This window comes from Eleutherodactylus coqui, chromosome 9 (assembly GCF_035609145.1).
Source record: "Eleutherodactylus coqui strain aEleCoq1 chromosome 9, aEleCoq1.hap1, whole genome shotgun sequence".
NCBI classification, from domain to species: domain Eukaryota; kingdom Metazoa; phylum Chordata; class Amphibia; order Anura; family Eleutherodactylidae; genus Eleutherodactylus; species Eleutherodactylus coqui.
Genome location: NC_089845.1, coordinates 130,013,387 through 130,029,112, shown reverse-complemented (window position 1 = coordinate 130,029,112; position 15,726 = coordinate 130,013,387). Strand labels below are relative to the sequence as shown.

The 15,726-nt window shown below is 55.7% G+C and overlaps 12 non-coding genes across 12 annotated transcripts; all 12 read right to left on the bottom strand.

Moving 5' to 3' along the window:
• Positions 1 to 121: 121 nt before the first annotated feature.
• On the bottom strand, positions 122 to 240 carry LOC136579393 (5S ribosomal RNA). Its single transcript, XR_010786865.1, has one exon. It is a non-coding gene; the product is annotated as a 5S ribosomal RNA (ribosomal RNA).
• Positions 241 to 913: 673 nt separating this feature from the next.
• LOC136579289 (5S ribosomal RNA) lies at positions 914 to 1,033 on the bottom strand. The gene has a single exon (XR_010786772.1). It is a non-coding gene; the product is annotated as a 5S ribosomal RNA (ribosomal RNA).
• Positions 1,034 to 2,747: 1,714 nt separating this feature from the next.
• Positions 2,748 to 2,866, bottom strand: LOC136579383 (5S ribosomal RNA). The gene has a single exon (XR_010786859.1). It is a non-coding gene; the product is annotated as a 5S ribosomal RNA (ribosomal RNA).
• Positions 2,867 to 3,565: 699 nt separating this feature from the next.
• LOC136579368 (5S ribosomal RNA) lies at positions 3,566 to 3,685 on the bottom strand. The gene has a single exon (XR_010786849.1). It is a non-coding gene; the product is annotated as a 5S ribosomal RNA (ribosomal RNA).
• A 1,714-nt stretch (positions 3,686 to 5,399) lies between these two features.
• LOC136579374 (5S ribosomal RNA) lies at positions 5,400 to 5,518 on the bottom strand. Its single transcript, XR_010786854.1, has one exon. It is a non-coding gene; the product is annotated as a 5S ribosomal RNA (ribosomal RNA).
• Positions 5,519 to 6,191: 673 nt separating this feature from the next.
• On the bottom strand, positions 6,192 to 6,311 carry LOC136579288 (5S ribosomal RNA). The gene has a single exon (XR_010786771.1). It is a non-coding gene; the product is annotated as a 5S ribosomal RNA (ribosomal RNA).
• A 1,714-nt stretch (positions 6,312 to 8,025) lies between these two features.
• On the bottom strand, positions 8,026 to 8,144 carry LOC136579271 (5S ribosomal RNA). The gene has a single exon (XR_010786755.1). It is a non-coding gene; the product is annotated as a 5S ribosomal RNA (ribosomal RNA).
• Positions 8,145 to 8,816: 672 nt separating this feature from the next.
• Positions 8,817 to 8,936, bottom strand: LOC136579350 (5S ribosomal RNA). The gene has a single exon (XR_010786831.1). It is a non-coding gene; the product is annotated as a 5S ribosomal RNA (ribosomal RNA).
• Positions 8,937 to 10,650: 1,714 nt separating this feature from the next.
• On the bottom strand, positions 10,651 to 10,769 carry LOC136579264 (5S ribosomal RNA). The gene has a single exon (XR_010786748.1). It is a non-coding gene; the product is annotated as a 5S ribosomal RNA (ribosomal RNA).
• Positions 10,770 to 11,450: 681 nt separating this feature from the next.
• LOC136579287 (5S ribosomal RNA) lies at positions 11,451 to 11,570 on the bottom strand. Its single transcript, XR_010786770.1, has one exon. It is a non-coding gene; the product is annotated as a 5S ribosomal RNA (ribosomal RNA).
• A 1,714-nt stretch (positions 11,571 to 13,284) lies between these two features.
• LOC136579366 (5S ribosomal RNA) lies at positions 13,285 to 13,403 on the bottom strand. Its single transcript, XR_010786847.1, has one exon. It is a non-coding gene; the product is annotated as a 5S ribosomal RNA (ribosomal RNA).
• Positions 13,404 to 14,075: 672 nt separating this feature from the next.
• Positions 14,076 to 14,195, bottom strand: LOC136579348 (5S ribosomal RNA). The gene has a single exon (XR_010786829.1). It is a non-coding gene; the product is annotated as a 5S ribosomal RNA (ribosomal RNA).
• Positions 14,196 to 15,726: the final 1,531 nt, after the last annotated feature.

Sequence of the window (15,726 nt, the reverse complement as noted above, 5' to 3'; positions counted from 1 at the left end):
AGCAGCAGACGGAAAGCAAACGACAAAAAGCAAGTAAGTGCGCCCTTGAAAAAGGGTGAGGGAAGAAAAGGTCCTAAAGGGAGGAGTGCGACTCCTGCTGGTGCCGGTGAGGAAAAGCAAAAGCCTACAGCACCTGGTATTCCCAGGCGGTCTCCCATCCAAGTACTAACCAGGCCCGACCCTGCTTAGCTTCCGAGATCAGACGAGATCGGGCGTGTTCAGGGTGGTGTGGCCGTAGGCAGAGACAGGCCTCTCGCTTTCTGCTCTTCTGCTTCACAGTGCCGACGACGCTGCTGACGCTGCTGCTGTTCTTTGCACGGCTCCACACCAGGCCCGTTCCTCTTGGCCTTCCCCTCCCTCAACTCTCTGCAGCCTCATGCTGCCGCTGCTTGCGCGCGACCGGGTGAGGCGCACTTCCAAGAGCCAAGGCTCCTTCACAATCTCAAGTCTTTCTTTTCCTCCACCAGCAATGCAAAAATCAGCGGCAGACAACATTTCTTTTTAGCCACTTCGCTCAACTATATACCTTACAAGTGGGACAGATTTACCCCTCCGTCACAAGCTCCTACCAACTCACGGTCGCACGGCCTTGTTGAGCGGGAGCTGGAACATCCTCCCAAATCCAGTCGCCTCCAAGAACTCCCAAAGCCCCCTAATCCTTCTCGCTGACCTTGGAAAAGAGCAGCCGATTTACCAGCAGCGTCCAGGAATTACCGGCCAGTCGGCAACCCTTGCCCGGGGCCTTTGTGCGCAAGCCGCTTTTAACTCTGTCCTTTGCGGGCGGAGACAGGGGGTGCGAGGGGGGGGCTTTCGGCTTTAGGCCCCTAGCGGCCACCGAGGGTCTTGCTTCTTTCTGGGAAGCTAGGAGCAGCTCCGTGCTGGCTCGACTGGGGAAAAGAAGAAGAGAGGCAGGAGTCTACAGCACCCGGTATTCCCAGGAGGTCTCCCATCCAAGTACTGTCCGAGCCCAACCCTGCTTAGCTTCCGAGAGCGGAGGGGATCGGGCGTTTCCAGGGTGGTATGGCCGGTAGACGCTAGCCAGCTGCCCCGAGTCGCCCGGGTAGCTTACCTCGGGCTGCCGTTCCCACACCTTTGGCCCAGCCGGGGGCCGGCTCCCCAGATCCGAGGCTGCAAGGGCCGGGGGCGGCTCTCGTACCGACCCGTGTTGCAGAGACGTGACACTCCCCAGCAGCAGGTGCCCTTCAAAAGGTGGGGCCAAGGCATTCCATGCTAAGGCTGAGAAAAGATTCAGGGTGCCAAAGAAAGAAAGAGAGACCCAGAGAGCCCGACGCCTGGCCAGGTGTCCAGGGGCCACTTGTGGCAGGGCATGCTAAGAGGGTGGACAGCCATTGGCTTCTTTCTGGTTCCCCCCACCACCACCACCACCTTTATCTTCTTCCGCTGCGTTCTAGCTCGGCCTGCAGCTCACCGCTCGTTGCCTCCAACAGCCTTGCTGCTGCTGCTGCCGCCGCCGCCGGAGTGTCCCAGAGTGACATCCTGGTCCCCTCCAGAATTGTCATACATCTCTGTCTTATGTGGATGCACTGTGCAAAGCTGTCATGTCTATTTTCTCTGTGCGTGTTGCACAGCTGCAGCGTCTGAAGGGTTAACTCCCTTAAAGTCATTGCCTGTGAGCTCTGCTGCTGCTGAATGTATCCATCTTACAGTGCCATGTGACGTGGTGGGGATGAATCTATACATATGTGTGATTGGCTTCCACAAGAGAGTTCAGTGGAGTGAAGTCTAAGTCTGCTCTGCTGAGAAGCACCCATCTTCCACCCGAGGGTTCGCTAGCACAGAGACGCACGAGGGCACCATTAGCCCTTGCCTTGCCGAAGATGGAGGAGAAGGAAAGGCCGCCTAAGCCTATGTGACGCGCATGGGAGTGAGGGAGACCAAATATCTTTCTTCCCCAAGAGTCCTAGTCCAAGAGAGCCATGGTAAGTAACTGCCTCCTCTTGGGACTATACCTTTCCTACAGCAAGATCCGTGCTGAAGTCTGCCGAACCCCTGAAAATAACCTAAAGTCGGTTTACCATTCCTATGCCGCCGTCCGCAGTCTGGATCACCGTCTAGTGGTACACCTTTAGCCGACAGCCACGCGCGTTGCAGTCCACGAGAGCGGGCTGATAGCTACTGCCGTTCTGTGGCCATGGACTTTCAGCTGGAGTTTTCCGAAGAATGCTAATCTACCTGCGCTGTAAAGTCTGCCTGCTGAAGTGTGTTGTACCGTGTTTTCAAAGTCACTCGTAAAGTTTCACCGGGCCTCTACCGGTCCGGAGGACCCGAGGTACTGTACGCTCGTCCGGTCTTATTTATCCGCCGTGTATGAATGCCGCTGTGGGGAACGGTGGCGTCGCAGACTGACAACTACAACCCCATCCTACCTGGTATTGTCTTTCCGGATAGCAAGCTACCAAACACAGGGTCTGTTTCTGTACATTTCTCGTTTCTTTCTTACCAAAAAGGGGTAAGTGTAGAAGGAAGGGGGTGGTACAGTAGTTTTCTTTTTCTTTTTCTACCACAGATTTCTTTCAATGTCCCTGTAGGGCATTGGAAGCAGAAAGAAAGCTGTGAGGGCTATGATAATGCAGTGCGGTGCTTTCCTGGCATTAGGGGGTTAAAGAGCAGCAGACGGAAAGCAAACGACAAAAAGCAAGTAAGTGCGCCCTTGAAAAAGGCTGAGGGAAGAAAAGGTCCTAAAGGGAGGAGTGCGACTCCTGCTGGTGCCGGTGAGGAAAAGCAAAAGCCTACAGCACCTGGTATTCCCAGGCGGTCTCCCATCCAAGTACTAACCAGGCCCGACCCTGCTTAGCTTCCGAGATCAGACGAGATCGGGCGTGTTCAGGGTGGTGTGGCCGTAGGCAGAGACAGGCCTCTCGCTTTCTGCTCTTCTGCTTCACAGTGCCGACGACGCTGCTGACGCTGCTGACGCTGCTGACGCTGCTGACGCTGCTGCTGTTCTTTGCACGGCTCCACACCAGGCCCGTTCCTCTTGGCCTTCCCCTCCCTCAACTCTCTGCAGCCTCATGCTGCCGCTGCTTGCGCGCGACCGGGTGAGGCGCACTTCCAAGAGCCAAGGCTCCTTCACAATCTCAAGTCTTTCTTTTCCTCCACCAGCAATGCAAAAATCAGCGGCAGACAACATTTCTTTTTAGCCACTTCGCTCAACTATATACCTTACAAGTGGGACAGATTTACCCCTCCGTCACAAGCTCCTACCAACTCACGGTCGCACGGCCTTGTTGAGCGGGAGCTGGAACATCCTCCCAAATCCAGTCGCCTCCAAGAACTCCCAAAGCCCCCTAATCCTTCTCGCTGACCTTGGAAAAGAGCACCCGATTTACCAGCAGCGTCCAGGAATTACCGGCCAGTCGGCAACCCTTGCCCGGGGCCTTTGTGCGCAAGCCGCTTTTAACTCTGTCCTTTGCGGGCGGAGACAGGGGGTGCGAGGGGGGGCTTTCGGCTTTAGGCCCCTAGCGGCCACCGAGGGTCTTGCTTCTTTCTGGGAAGCTAGGAGCAGCTCCGTGCTGGCTCGACTGGGGAAAAGAAGAAGAGAGGCAGGAGTCTACAGCACCCGGTATTCCCAGGAGGTCTCCCATCCAAGTACTGTCCGAGCCCAACTCTGCTTAGCTTCCGAGAGCGGAGGGGATCGGGCGTTTCCAGGGTGGTATGGCCGGTAGACGCTAGCCAGCTGCCCCGAGTCGCCCGGGTAGCTTACCTCGGGCTGCCGTTCCCACACCTTTGGCCCAGCCGGGGGCCGGCTCCCCAGATCCGAGGCTGCAAGGGCCGGGGGCGGCTCTCGTACCGACCCGTGTTGCAGAGACGTGACACTCCCCAGCAGCAGGTGCCCTTCAAAAGGTGGGGCCAAGGCATTCCATGCTAAGGCTGAGAAAAGATTCAGGGTGCCAAAGAAAGAAAGAGAGACCCAGAGAGCCCGACGCCTGGCCAGGTGTCCAGGGGCCACTTGTGGCAGGGCATGCTAAGAGGGTGGACAGCCATTGGCTTCTTTCTGGTTCCCCCCACCACCACCACCACCTTTATCTTCTTCCGCTGCGTTCTAGCTCGGCCTGCAGCTCACCGCTCGTTGCCTCCAACAGCCTTGCTGCTGCTGCTGCCGCCGCCGCCGGAGTGTCCCAGAGTGACATCCTGGTCCCCTCCAGAATTGTCATACATCTCTGTCTTATGTGGATGCACTGTGCAAAGCTGTCATGTCTATTTTCTCTGTGCGTGTTGCACAGCTGCAGCGTCTGAAGGGTTAACTCCCTTAAAGTCATTGCCTGTGAGCTCTGCTGCTGCTGAATGTATCCATCTTACAGTGCCATGTGACGTGGTGGGGATGAATCTATACATATGTGTGATTGGCTTCCACAAGAGAGTTCAGTGGAGTGAAGTCTAAGTCTGCTCTGCTGAGAAGCACCCATCTTCCACCCGAGGGTTCGCTAGCACAGAGACGCACGAGGGCACCATTAGCCCTTGCCTTGCCGAAGATGGAGGAGAAGGAAAGGCCGCCTAAGCCTATGTGACGCGCATGGGAGTGAGGGAGACCAAATATCTTTCTTCCCCAAGAGTCCTAGTCCAAGGGAGCCATGGTAAGTAACTGCCTCCTCTTGGGACTATACCTTTCCTACAGCAAGATCCGTGCTGAAGTCTGCCGAACCCCTGAAAATAACCTAAAGTCGGTTTACCATTCCTATGCCGCCGTCCGCAGTCTGGATCACCGTCTAGTGGTACACCTTTAGCCGACAGCCACGCGCGTTGCAGTCCACGAGAGCGGGCTGATAGTTACTGCCGTTCTGTGGCCATGGACTTTCAGCTGGAGTTTTCCGAAGAATGCTAATCTACCTGCGCTGTAAAGTCTGCCTGCTGAAGTGTGTTGTACCGTGTTTTCAAAGTCACTCGTAAAGTTTCACCGGGCCTCTACCGGTCCGGAGGACCCGAGGTACTGTACGCTCGTCCGGTCTTATTTATCCGCCGTGTATGAATGCCGCTGTGGGGAACGGTGGCGTCGCAGACTGACAACTACAACCCCATCCTACCTGGTATTGTCTTTCCGGATAGCAAGCTACCAAACACAGGGTCTGTTTCTGTACATTTCTCGTTTCTTTCTTACCAAAAAGGGGTAAGTGTAGAAGGAAGGGGGTGGTACAGTAGTTTTCTTTTTCTTTTTCTACCACAGATTTCTTTCAATGTCCCTGTAGGGCATTGGAAGCAGAAAGAAAGCTGTGAGGGCTATGATAATGCAGTGCGGTGCTTTCCTGGCATTAGGGGGTTAAAGAGCAGCAGACGGAAAGCAAACGACAAAAAGCAAGTAAGTGCGCCCTTGAAAAAGGGTGAGGGAAGAAAAGGTCCTAAAGGGAGGAGTGCGACTCCTGCTGGTGCCGGTGAGGAAAAGCAAAAGCCTACAGCACCTGGTATTCCCAGGCGGTCTCCCATCCAAGTACTAACCAGGCCCGACCCTGCTTAGCTTCCGAGATCAGACGAGATCGGGCGTGTTCAGGGTGGTGTGGCCGTAGGCAGAGACAGGCCTCTCGCTTTCTGCTCTTCTGCTTCACAGTGCCGACGACGCTGCTGACGCTGCTGCTGTTCTTTGCACGGCTCCACACCAGGCCCGTTCCTCTTGGCCTTCCCCTCCCTCAACTCTCTGCAGCCTCATGCTGCCGCTGCTTGCGCGCGACCGGGTGAGGCGCACTTCCAAGAGCCAAGGCTCCTTCACAATCTCAAGTCTTTCTTTTCCTCCACCAGCAATGCAAAAATCAGCGGCAGACAACATTTCTTTTTAGCCACTTCGCTCAACTATATACCTTACAAGTGGGACAGATTTACCCCTCCGTCACAAGCTCCTACCAACTCACGGTCGCACGGCCTTGTTGAGCGGGAGCTGGAACATCCTCCCAAATCCAGTCGCCTCCAAGAACTCCCAAAGCCCCCTAATCCTTCTCGCTGACCTTGGAAAAGAGCAGCCGATTTACCAGCAGCGTCCAGGAATTACCGGCCAGTCGGCAACCCTTGCCCGGGGCCTTTGTGCGCAAGCCGCTTTTAACTCTGTCCTTTGCGGGCGGAGACAGGGGGTGCGAGGGGGGGGCTTTCGGCTTTAGGCCCCTAGCGGCCACCGAGGGTCTTGCTTCTTTCTGGGAAGCTAGGAGCAGCTCCGTGCTGGCTCGACTGGGGAAAAGAAGAAGAGAGGCAGGAGTCTACAGCACCCGGTATTCCCAGGAGGTCTCCCATCCAAGTACTGTCCGAGCCCAACCCTGCTTAGCTTCCGAGAGCGGAGGGGATCGGGCGTTTCCAGGGTGGTATGGCCGGTAGACGCTAGCCAGCTGCCCCGAGTCGCCCGGGTAGCTTACCTCGGGCTGCCGTTCCCACACCTTTGGCCCAGCCGGGGGCCGGCTCCCCAGATCCGAGGCTGCAAGGGCCGGGGGCGGCTCTCGTACCGACCCGTGTTGCAGAGACGTGACACTCCCCAGCAGCAGGTGCCCTTCAAAAGGTGGGGCCAAGGCATTCCATGCTAAGGCTGAGAAAAGATTCAGGGTGCCAAAGAAAGAAAGAGAGACCCAGAGAGCCCGACGCCTGGCCAGGTGTCCAGGGGCCACTTGTGGCAGGGCATGCTAAGAGGGTGGACAGCCATTGGCTTCTTTCTGGTTCCCCCCACCACCACCACCACCTTTATCTTCTTCCGCTGCGTTCTAGCTCGGCCTGCAGCTCACCGCTCGTTGCCTCCAACAGCCTTGCTGCTGCTGCTGCCGCCGCCGCCGGAGTGTCCCAGAGTGACATCCTGGTCCCCTCCAGAATTGTCATACATCTCTGTCTTATGTGGATGCACTGTGCAAAGCTGTCATGTCTATTTTCTCTGTGCGTGTTGCACAGCTGCAGCGTCTGAAGGGTTAACTCCCTTAAAGTCATTGCCTGTGAGCTCTGCTGCTGCTGAATGTATCCATCTTACAGTGCCATGTGACGTGGTGGGGATGAATCTATACATATGTGTGATTGGCTTCCACAAGAGAGTTCAGTGGAGTGAAGTCTAAGTCTGCTCTGCTGAGAAGCACCCATCTTCCACCCGAGGGTTCGCTAGCACAGAGACGCACGAGGGCACCATTAGCCCTTGCCTTGCCGAAGATGGAGGAGAAGGAAAGGCCGCCTAAGCCTATGTGACGCGCATGGGAGTGAGGGAGACCAAATATCTTTCTTCCCCAAGAGTCCTAGTCCAAGAGAGCCATGGTAAGTAACTGCCTCCTCTTGGGACTATACCTTTCCTACAGCAAGATCCGTGCTGAAGTCTGCCGAACCCCTGAAAATAACCTAAAGTCGGTTTACCATTCCTATGCCGCCGTCCGCAGTCTGGATCACCGTCTAGTGGTACACCTTTAGCCGACAGCCACGCGCGTTGCAGTCCACGAGAGCGGGCTGATAGCTACTGCCGTTCTGTGGCCATGGACTTTCAGCTGGAGTTTTCCGAAGAATGCTAATCTACCTGCGCTGTAAAGTCTGCCTGCTGAAGTGTGTTGTACCGTGTTTTCAAAGTCACTCGTAAAGTTTCACCGGGCCTCTACCGGTCCGGAGGACCCGAGGTACTGTACGCTCGTCCGGTCTTATTTATCCGCCGTGTATGAATGCCGCTGTGGGGAACGGTGGCGTCGCAGACTGACAACTACAACCCCATCCTACCTGGTATTGTCTTTCCGGATAGCAAGCTACCAAACACAGGGTCTGTTTCTGTACATTTCTCGTTTCTTTCTTACCAAAAAGGGGTAAGTGTAGAAGGAAGGGGGTGGTACAGTAGTTTTCTTTTTCTTTTTCTACCACAGATTTCTTTCAATGTCCCTGTAGGGCATTGGAAGCAGAAAGAAAGCTGTGAGGGCTATGATAATGCAGTGCGGTGCTTTCCTGGCATTAGGGGGTTAAAGAGCAGCAGACGGAAAGCAAACGACAAAAAGCAAGTAAGTGCGCCCTTGAAAAAGGGTGAGGGAAGAAAAGGTCCTAAAGGGAGGAGTGCGACTCCTGCTGGTGCCGGTGAGGAAAAGCAAAAGCCTACAGCACCTGGTATTCCCAGGCGGTCTCCCATCCAAGTACTAACCAGGCCTGACCCTGCTTAGCTTCCGAGATCAGACGAGATCGGGCGTGTTCAGGGTGGTGTGGCCGTAGGCAGAGACAGGCCTCTCGCTTTCTGCTCTTCTGCTTCACAGTGCCGACGACGCTGCTGACGCTGCTGCTGTTCTTTGCACGGCTCCACACCAGGCCCGTTCCTCTTGGCCTTCCCCTCCCTCAACTCTCTGCAGCCTCATGCTGCCGCTGCTTGCGCGCGACCGGGTGAGGCGCACTTCCAAGAGCCAAGGCTCCTTCACAATCTCAAGTCTTTCTTTTCCTCCACCAGCAATGCAAAAATCAGCGGCAGACAACATTTCTTTTTAGCCACTTCGCTCAACTATATACCTTACAAGTGGGACAGATTTACCCCTCCGTCACAAGCTCCTACCAACTCACGGTCGCACGGCCTTGTTGAGCGGGAGCTGGAACATCCTCCCAAATCCAGTCGCCTCCAAGAACTCCCAAAGCCCCCTAATCCTTCTCGCTGACCTTGGAAAAGAGCAGCCGATTTACCAGCAGCGTCCAGGAATTACCGGCCAGTCGGCAACCCTTGCCCGGGGCCTTTGTGCGCAAGCCGCTTTTAACTCTGTCCTTTGCGGGCGGAGACAGGGGGTGCGAGGGGGGGCTTTCGGCTTTAGGCCCCTAGCGGCCACCGAGGGTCTTGCTTCTTTCTGGGAAGCTAGGAGCAGCTCCGTGCTGGCTCGACTGGGGAAAAGAAGAAGAGAGGCAGGAGTCTACAGCACCCGGTATTCCCAGGAGGTCTCCCATCCAAGTACTGTCCGAGCCCAACCCTGCTTAGCTTCCGAGAGCGGAGGGGGTCGGGCGTTTCCAGGGTGGTATGGCCGGTAGACGCTAGCCAGCTGCCCCGAGTCGCCCGGGTAGCTTACCTCGGGCTGCCGTTCCCACACCTTTGGCCCAGCCGGGGGCCGGCTCCCCAGATCCGAGGCTGCAAGGGCCGGGGGCGGCTCTCGTACCGACCCGTGTTGCAGAGACGTGACACTCCCCAGCAGCAGGTGCCCTTCAAAAGGTGGGGCCAAGGCATTCCATGCTAAGGCTGAGAAAAGATTCAGGGTGCCAAAGAAAGAAAGAGAGACCCAGAGAGCCCGACGCCTGGCCAGGTGTCCAGGGGCCACTTGTGGCAGGGCATGCTAAGAGGGTGGACAGCCATTGGCTTCTTTCTGGTTCCCCCCACCACCACCACCACCTTTATCTTCTTCCGCTGCGTTCTAGCTCGGCCTGCAGCTCACCGCTCGTTGCCTCCAACAGCCTTGCTGCTGCTGCTGCCGCCGCCGCCGGAGTGTCCCAGAGTGACATCCTGGTCCCCTCCAGAATTGTCATACATCTCTGTCTTATGTGGATGCACTGTGCAAAGCTGTCATGTCTATTTTCTCTGTGCGTGTTGCACAGCTGCAGCGTCTGAAGGGTTAACTCCCTTAAAGTCATTGCCTGTGAGCTCTGCTGCTGCTGAATGTATCCATCTTACAGTGCCATGTGACGTGGTGGGGATGAATCTATACATATGTGTGATTGGCTTCCACAAGAGAGTTCAGTGGAGTGAAGTCTAAGTCTGCTCTGCTGAGAAGCACCCATCTTCCACCCGAGGGTTCGCTAGCACAGAGACGCACGAGGGCACCATTAGCCCTTGCCTTGCCGAAGATGGAGGAGAAGGAAAGGCCGCCTAAGCCTATGTGACGCGCATGGGAGTGAGGGAGACCAAATATCTTTCTTCCCCAAGAGTCCTAGTCCAAGGGAGCCATGGTAAGTAACTGCCTCCTCTTGGGACTATACCTTTCCTACAGCAAGATCCGTGCTGAAGTCTGCCGAACCCCTGAAAATAACCTAAAGTCGGTTTACCATTCCTATGCCGCCGTCCGCAGTCTGGATCACCGTCTAGTGGTACACCTTTAGCCGACAGCCACGCGCGTTGCAGTCCACGAGAGCGGGCTGATAGCTACTGCCGTTCTGTGGCCATGGACTTTCAGCTGGAGTTTTCCGAAGAATGCTAATCTACCTGCGCTGTAAAGTCTGCCTGCTGAAGTGTGTTGTACCGTGTTTTCAAAGTCACTCGTAAAGTTTCACCGGGCCTCTACCGGTCCGGAGGACCCGAGGTACTGTACGCTCGTCCGGTCTTATTTATCCGCCGTGTATGAATGTCGCTGTGGGGAACGGTGGCGTCGCAGACTGACAACTACAACCCCATCCTACCTGGTATTGTCTTTCCGGATAGCAAGCTACCAAATACAGGGTCTGTTTCTGTACATTTCTCGTTTCTTTCTTACCAAAAAGGGGTAAGTGTAGAAGGAAGGGGGTGGTACAGTAGTTTTCTTTTTCTTTTTCTACCACAGATTTCTTTCAATGTCCCTGTAGGGCATTGGAAGCAGAAAGAAAGCTGTGAGGGCTATGATAATGCAGTGCGGTGCTTTCCTGGCATTAGGGGGTTAAAGAGCAGCAGACGGAAAGCAAACGACAAAAAGCAAGTAAGTGCGCCCTTGAAAAAGTGTGAGGGAAGAAAAGGTCCTAAAGGGAGGAGTGCGACTCCTGCTGGTGCCGGTGAGGAAAAGCAAAAGCCTACAGCACCTGGTATTCCCAGGCGGTCTCCCATCCAAGTACTAACCAGGCCCGACCCTGCTTAGCTTCCAAGATCAGACGAGATCGGGCGTGTTCAGGGTGGTGTGGCTGTAGGCAGAGACAGGCCTCTCGCTTTCTGCTCTTCTGCTTCACAGTGCCGACGACGCTGCTGACGCTGCTGACGCTGCTGCTGTTCTTTGCACGGCTCCACACCAGGCCCGTTCCTCTTGGCCTTCCCCTCCCTCAACTCTCTGCAGCCTCATGCTGCCGCTGCTTGCGCGCGACCGGGTGAGGCGCACTTCCAAGAGCCAAGGCTCCTTCACAATCTCAAGTCTTTCTTTTCCTCCACCAGCAATGCAAAAATCAGCGGCAGACAACATTTCTTTTTAGCCACTTCGCTCAACTATATACCTTACAAGTGGGACAGATTTACCCCTCCGTCACAAGCTCCTACCAACTCACGGTCGCACGGCCTTGTTGAGCGGGAGCTGGAACATCCTCCCAAATCCAGTCGCCTCCAAGAACTCCCAAAGCCCCCTAATCCTTCTCGCTGACCTTGGAAAAGAGCAGCCGATTTACCAGCAGCGTCCAGGAATTACCGGCCAGTCGGCAACCCTTGCCCGGGGCCTTTGTGCGCAAGCCGCTTTTAACTCTGTCCTTTGCGGGCGGAGACAGGGGGTGCGAGGGGGGGCTTTCGGCTTTAGGCCCCTAGCGGCCACCGAGGGTCTTGCTTCTTTCTGGGAAGCTAGGAGCAGCTCCGTGCTGGCTCGACTGGGGAAAAGAAGAAGAGAGGCAGGAGTCTACAGCACCCGGTATTCCCAGGAGGTCTCCCATCCAAGTACTGTCCGAGCCCAACCCTGCTTAGCTTCCGAGAGCGGAGGGGATCGGGCGTTTCCAGGGTGGTATGGCCGGTAGACGCTAGCCAGCTGCCCCGAGTCGCCCGGGTAGCTTACCTCGGGCTGCCGTTCCCACACCTTTGGCCCAGCCGGGGGCCGGCTCCCCAGATCCGAGGCTGCAAGGGCCGGGGGCGGCTCTCGTACCGACCCGTGTTGCAGAGACGTGACACTCCCCAGCAGCAGGTGCCCTTCAAAAGGTGGGGCCAAGGCATTCCATGCTAAGGCTGAGAAAAGATTCAGGGTGCCAAAGAAAGAAAGAGAGACCCAGAGAGCCCGACGCCTGGCCAGGTGTCCAGGGGCCACTTGTGGCAGGGCATGCTAAGAGGGTGGACAGCCATTGGCTTCTTTCTGGTTCCCCCCACCACCACCACCACCTTTATCTTCTTCCGCTGCGTTCTAGCTCGGCCTGCAGCTCACCGCTCGTTGCCTCCAACAGCCTTGCTGCTGCTGCTGCCGCCGCCGCCGGAGTGTCCCAGAGTGACATCCTGGTCCCCTCCAGAATTGTCATACATCTCTGTCTTATGTGGATGCACTGTGCAAAGCTGTCATGTCTATTTTCTCTGTGCGTGTTGCACAGCTGCAGCGTCTGAAGGGTTAACTCCCTTAAAGTCATTGCCTGTGAGCTCTGCTGCTGCTGAATGTATCCATCTTACAGTGCCATGTGACGTGGTGGGGATGAATCTATACATATGTGTGATTGGCTTCCACAAGAGAGTTCAGTGGAGTGAAGTCTAAGTCTGCTCTGCTGAGAAGCACCCATCTTCCACCCGAGGGTTCGCTAGCACAGAGACGCACGAGGGCACCATTAGCCCTTGCCTTGCCGAAGATGGAGGAGAAGGAAAGGCCGCCTAAGCCTATGTGACGCGCATGGGAGTGAGGGAGACCAAATATCTTTCTTCCCCAAGAGTCCTAGTCCAAGAGAGCCATGGTAAGTAACTGCCTCCTCTTGGGACTATACCTTTCCTACAGCAAGATCCGTGCTGAAGTCTGCCGAACCCCTGAAAATAACCTAAAGTCGGTTTACCATTCCTATGCCGCCGTCCGCAGTCTGGATCACCGTCTAGTGGTACACCTTTAGCCGACAGCCACGCGCGTTGCAGTCCACGAGAGCGGGCTGATAGCTACTGCCGTTCTGTGGCCATGGACTTTCAGCTGGAGTTTTCCGAAGAATGCTAATCTACCTGCGCTGTAAAGTCTGCCTGCTGAAGTGTGTTGTACCGTGTTTTCAAAGTCACTCGTAAAGTTTCACCGGGCCTCTACCGGTCCGGAGGACCCGAGGTACTGTACGCTCGTCCGGTCTTATTTATCCGCCGTGTATGAATGCCGCTGTGGGGAACGGTGGCGTCGCAGACTGACAACTACAACCCCATCCTACCTGGTATTGTCTTTCCGGATAGCAAGCTACCAAACACAGGGTCTGTTTCTGTACATTTCTCGTTTCTTTCTTACCAAAAAGGGGTAAGTGTAGAAGGAAGGGGGTGGTACAGTAGTTTTCTTTTTCTTTTTCTACCACAGATTTCTTTCAATGTCCCTGTAGGGCATTGGAAGCAGAAAGAAAGCTGTGAGGGCTATGATAATGCAGTGCGGTGCTTTCCTGGCATTAGGGGGTTAAAGAGCAGCAGACGGAAAGCAAACGACAAAAAGCAAGTAAGTGCGCCCTTGAAAAAGGCTGAGGGAAGAAAAGGTCCTAAAGGGAGGAGTGCGACTCCTGCTGGTGCCGGTGAGGAAAAGCAAAAGCCTACAGCACCTGGTATTCCCAGGCGGTCTCCCATCCAAGTACTAACCAGGCCCGACCCTGCTTAGCTTCCGAGATCAGACGAGATCGGGCGTGTTCAGGGTGGTGTGGCCGTAGGCAGAGACAGGCCTCTCGCTTTCTGCTCTTCTGCTTCACAGTGCCGACGACGCTGCTGACGCTGCTGCTGTTCTTTGCACGGCTCCACACCAGGCCCGTTCCTCTTGGCCTTCCCCTCCCTCAACTCTCTGCAGCCTCATGCTGCCGCTGCTTGCGCGCGACCGGGTGAGGCGCACTTCCAAGAGCCAAGGCTCCTTCACAATCTCAAGTCTTTCTTTTCCTCCACCAGCAATGCAAAAATCAGCGGCAGACAACATTTCTTTTTAGCCACTTCGCTCAACTATATACCTTACAAGTGGGACAGATTTACCCCTCCGTCACAAGCTCCTACCAACTCACGGTCGCACGGCCTTGTTGAGCGGGAGCTGGAACATCCTCCCAAATCCAGTCGCCTCCAAGAACTCCCAAAGCCCCCTAATCCTTCTCGCTGACCTTGGAAAAGAGCAGCCGATTTACCAGCAGCGTCCAGGAATTACCGGCCAGTCGGCAACCCTTGCCCGGGGCCTTTGTGCGCAAGCCGCTTTTAACTCTGTCCTTTGCGGGCGGAGACAGGGGGTGCGAGGGGGGGCTTTCGGCTTTAGGCCCCTAGCGGCCACCGAGGGTCTTGCTTCTTTCTGGGAAGCTAGGAGCAGCTCCGTGCTGGCTCGACTGGGGAAAAGAAGAAGAGAGGCAGGAGTCTACAGCACCCGGTATTCCCAGGAGGTCTCCCATCCAAGTACTGTCCGAGCCCAACCCTGCTTAGCTTCCGAGAGCGGAGGGGGTCGGGCGTTTCCAGGGTGGTATGGCCGGTAGACGCTAGCCAGCTGCCCCGAGTCGCCCGGGTAGCTTACCTCGGGCTGCCGTTCCCACACCTTTGGCCCAGCCGGGGGCCGGCTCCCCAGATCCGAGGCTGCAAGGGCCGGGGGCGGCTCTCGTACCGACCCGTGTTGCAGAGACGTGACACTCCCCAGCAGCAGGTGCCCTTCAAAAGGTGGGGCCAAGGCATTCCATGCTAAGGCTGAGAAAAGATTCAGGGTGCCAAAGAAAGAAAGAGAGACCCAGAGAGCCCGACGCCTGGCCAGGTGTCCAGGGGCCACTTGTGGCAGGGCATGCTAAGAGGGTGGACAGCCATTGGCTTCTTTCTGGTTCCCCCCCACCACCACCACCACCTTTATCTTCTTCCGCTGCGTTCTAGCTCGGCCTGCAGCTCACCGCTCGTTGCCTCCAACAGCCTTGCTGCTGCTGCTGCCGCCGCCGCCGGAGTGTCCCAGAGTGACATCCTGGTCCCCTCCAGAATTGTCATACATCTCTGTCTTATGTGGATGCACTGTGCAAAGCTGTCATGTCTATTTTCTCTGTGCGTGTTGCACAGCTGCAGCGTCTGAAGGGTTAACTCCCTTAAAGTCATTGCCTGTGAGCTCTGCTGCTGCTGAATGTATCCATCTTACAGTGCCATGTGACGTGGTGGGGATGAATCTATACATATGTGTGATTGGCTTCCACAAGAGAGTTCAGTGGAGTGAAGTCTAAGTCTGCTCTGCTGAGAAGCACCCATCTTCCACCCGAGGGTTCGCTAGCACAGAGACGCACGAGGGCACCATTAGCCCTTGCCTTGCCGAAGATGGAGGAGAAGGAAAGGCCGCCTAAGCCTATGTGACGCGCATGGGAGTGAGGGAGACCAAATATCTTTCTTCCCCAAGAGTCCTAGTCCAAGAGAGCCATGGTAAGTAACTGCCTCCTCTTGGGACTATACCTTTCCTACAGCAAGATCCGTGCTGAAGTCTGCCGAACCCCTGAAAATAACCTAAAGTCGGTTTACCATTCCTATGCCGCCGTCCGCAGTCTGGATCACCGTCTAGTGGTACACCTTTAGCCGACAGCCACGCGCGTTGCAGTCCACGAGAGCGGGCTGATAGCTACTGCCGTTCTGTGGCCATGGACTTTCAGCTGGAGTTTTCCGAAGAATGCTAATCTACCTGCGCTGTAAAGTCTGCCTGCTGAAGTGTGTTGTACCGTGTTTTCAAAGTCACTCGTAAAGTTTCACCGGGCCTCTACCGGTCCGGAGGACCCGAGGTACTGTACGCTCGTCCGGTCTTATTTATCCGCCGTGTATGAATGCCGCTGTGGGGAACGGTGGCGTCGCAGACTGACAACTACAACCCCATCCTACCTGGTATTGTCTTTCCGGATAGCAAGCTACCAAACACAGGGTCTGTTTCTGTACATTTCTCGTTTCTTTCTTACCAAAAAGGGGTAAGTGTAGAAGGAAGGGGGTGGTACAGTAGTTTTCTTTTTCTTTTTCTACCACAGATTTCTTTCAATGTCCCTGTAGGGCATTGGAAGCAG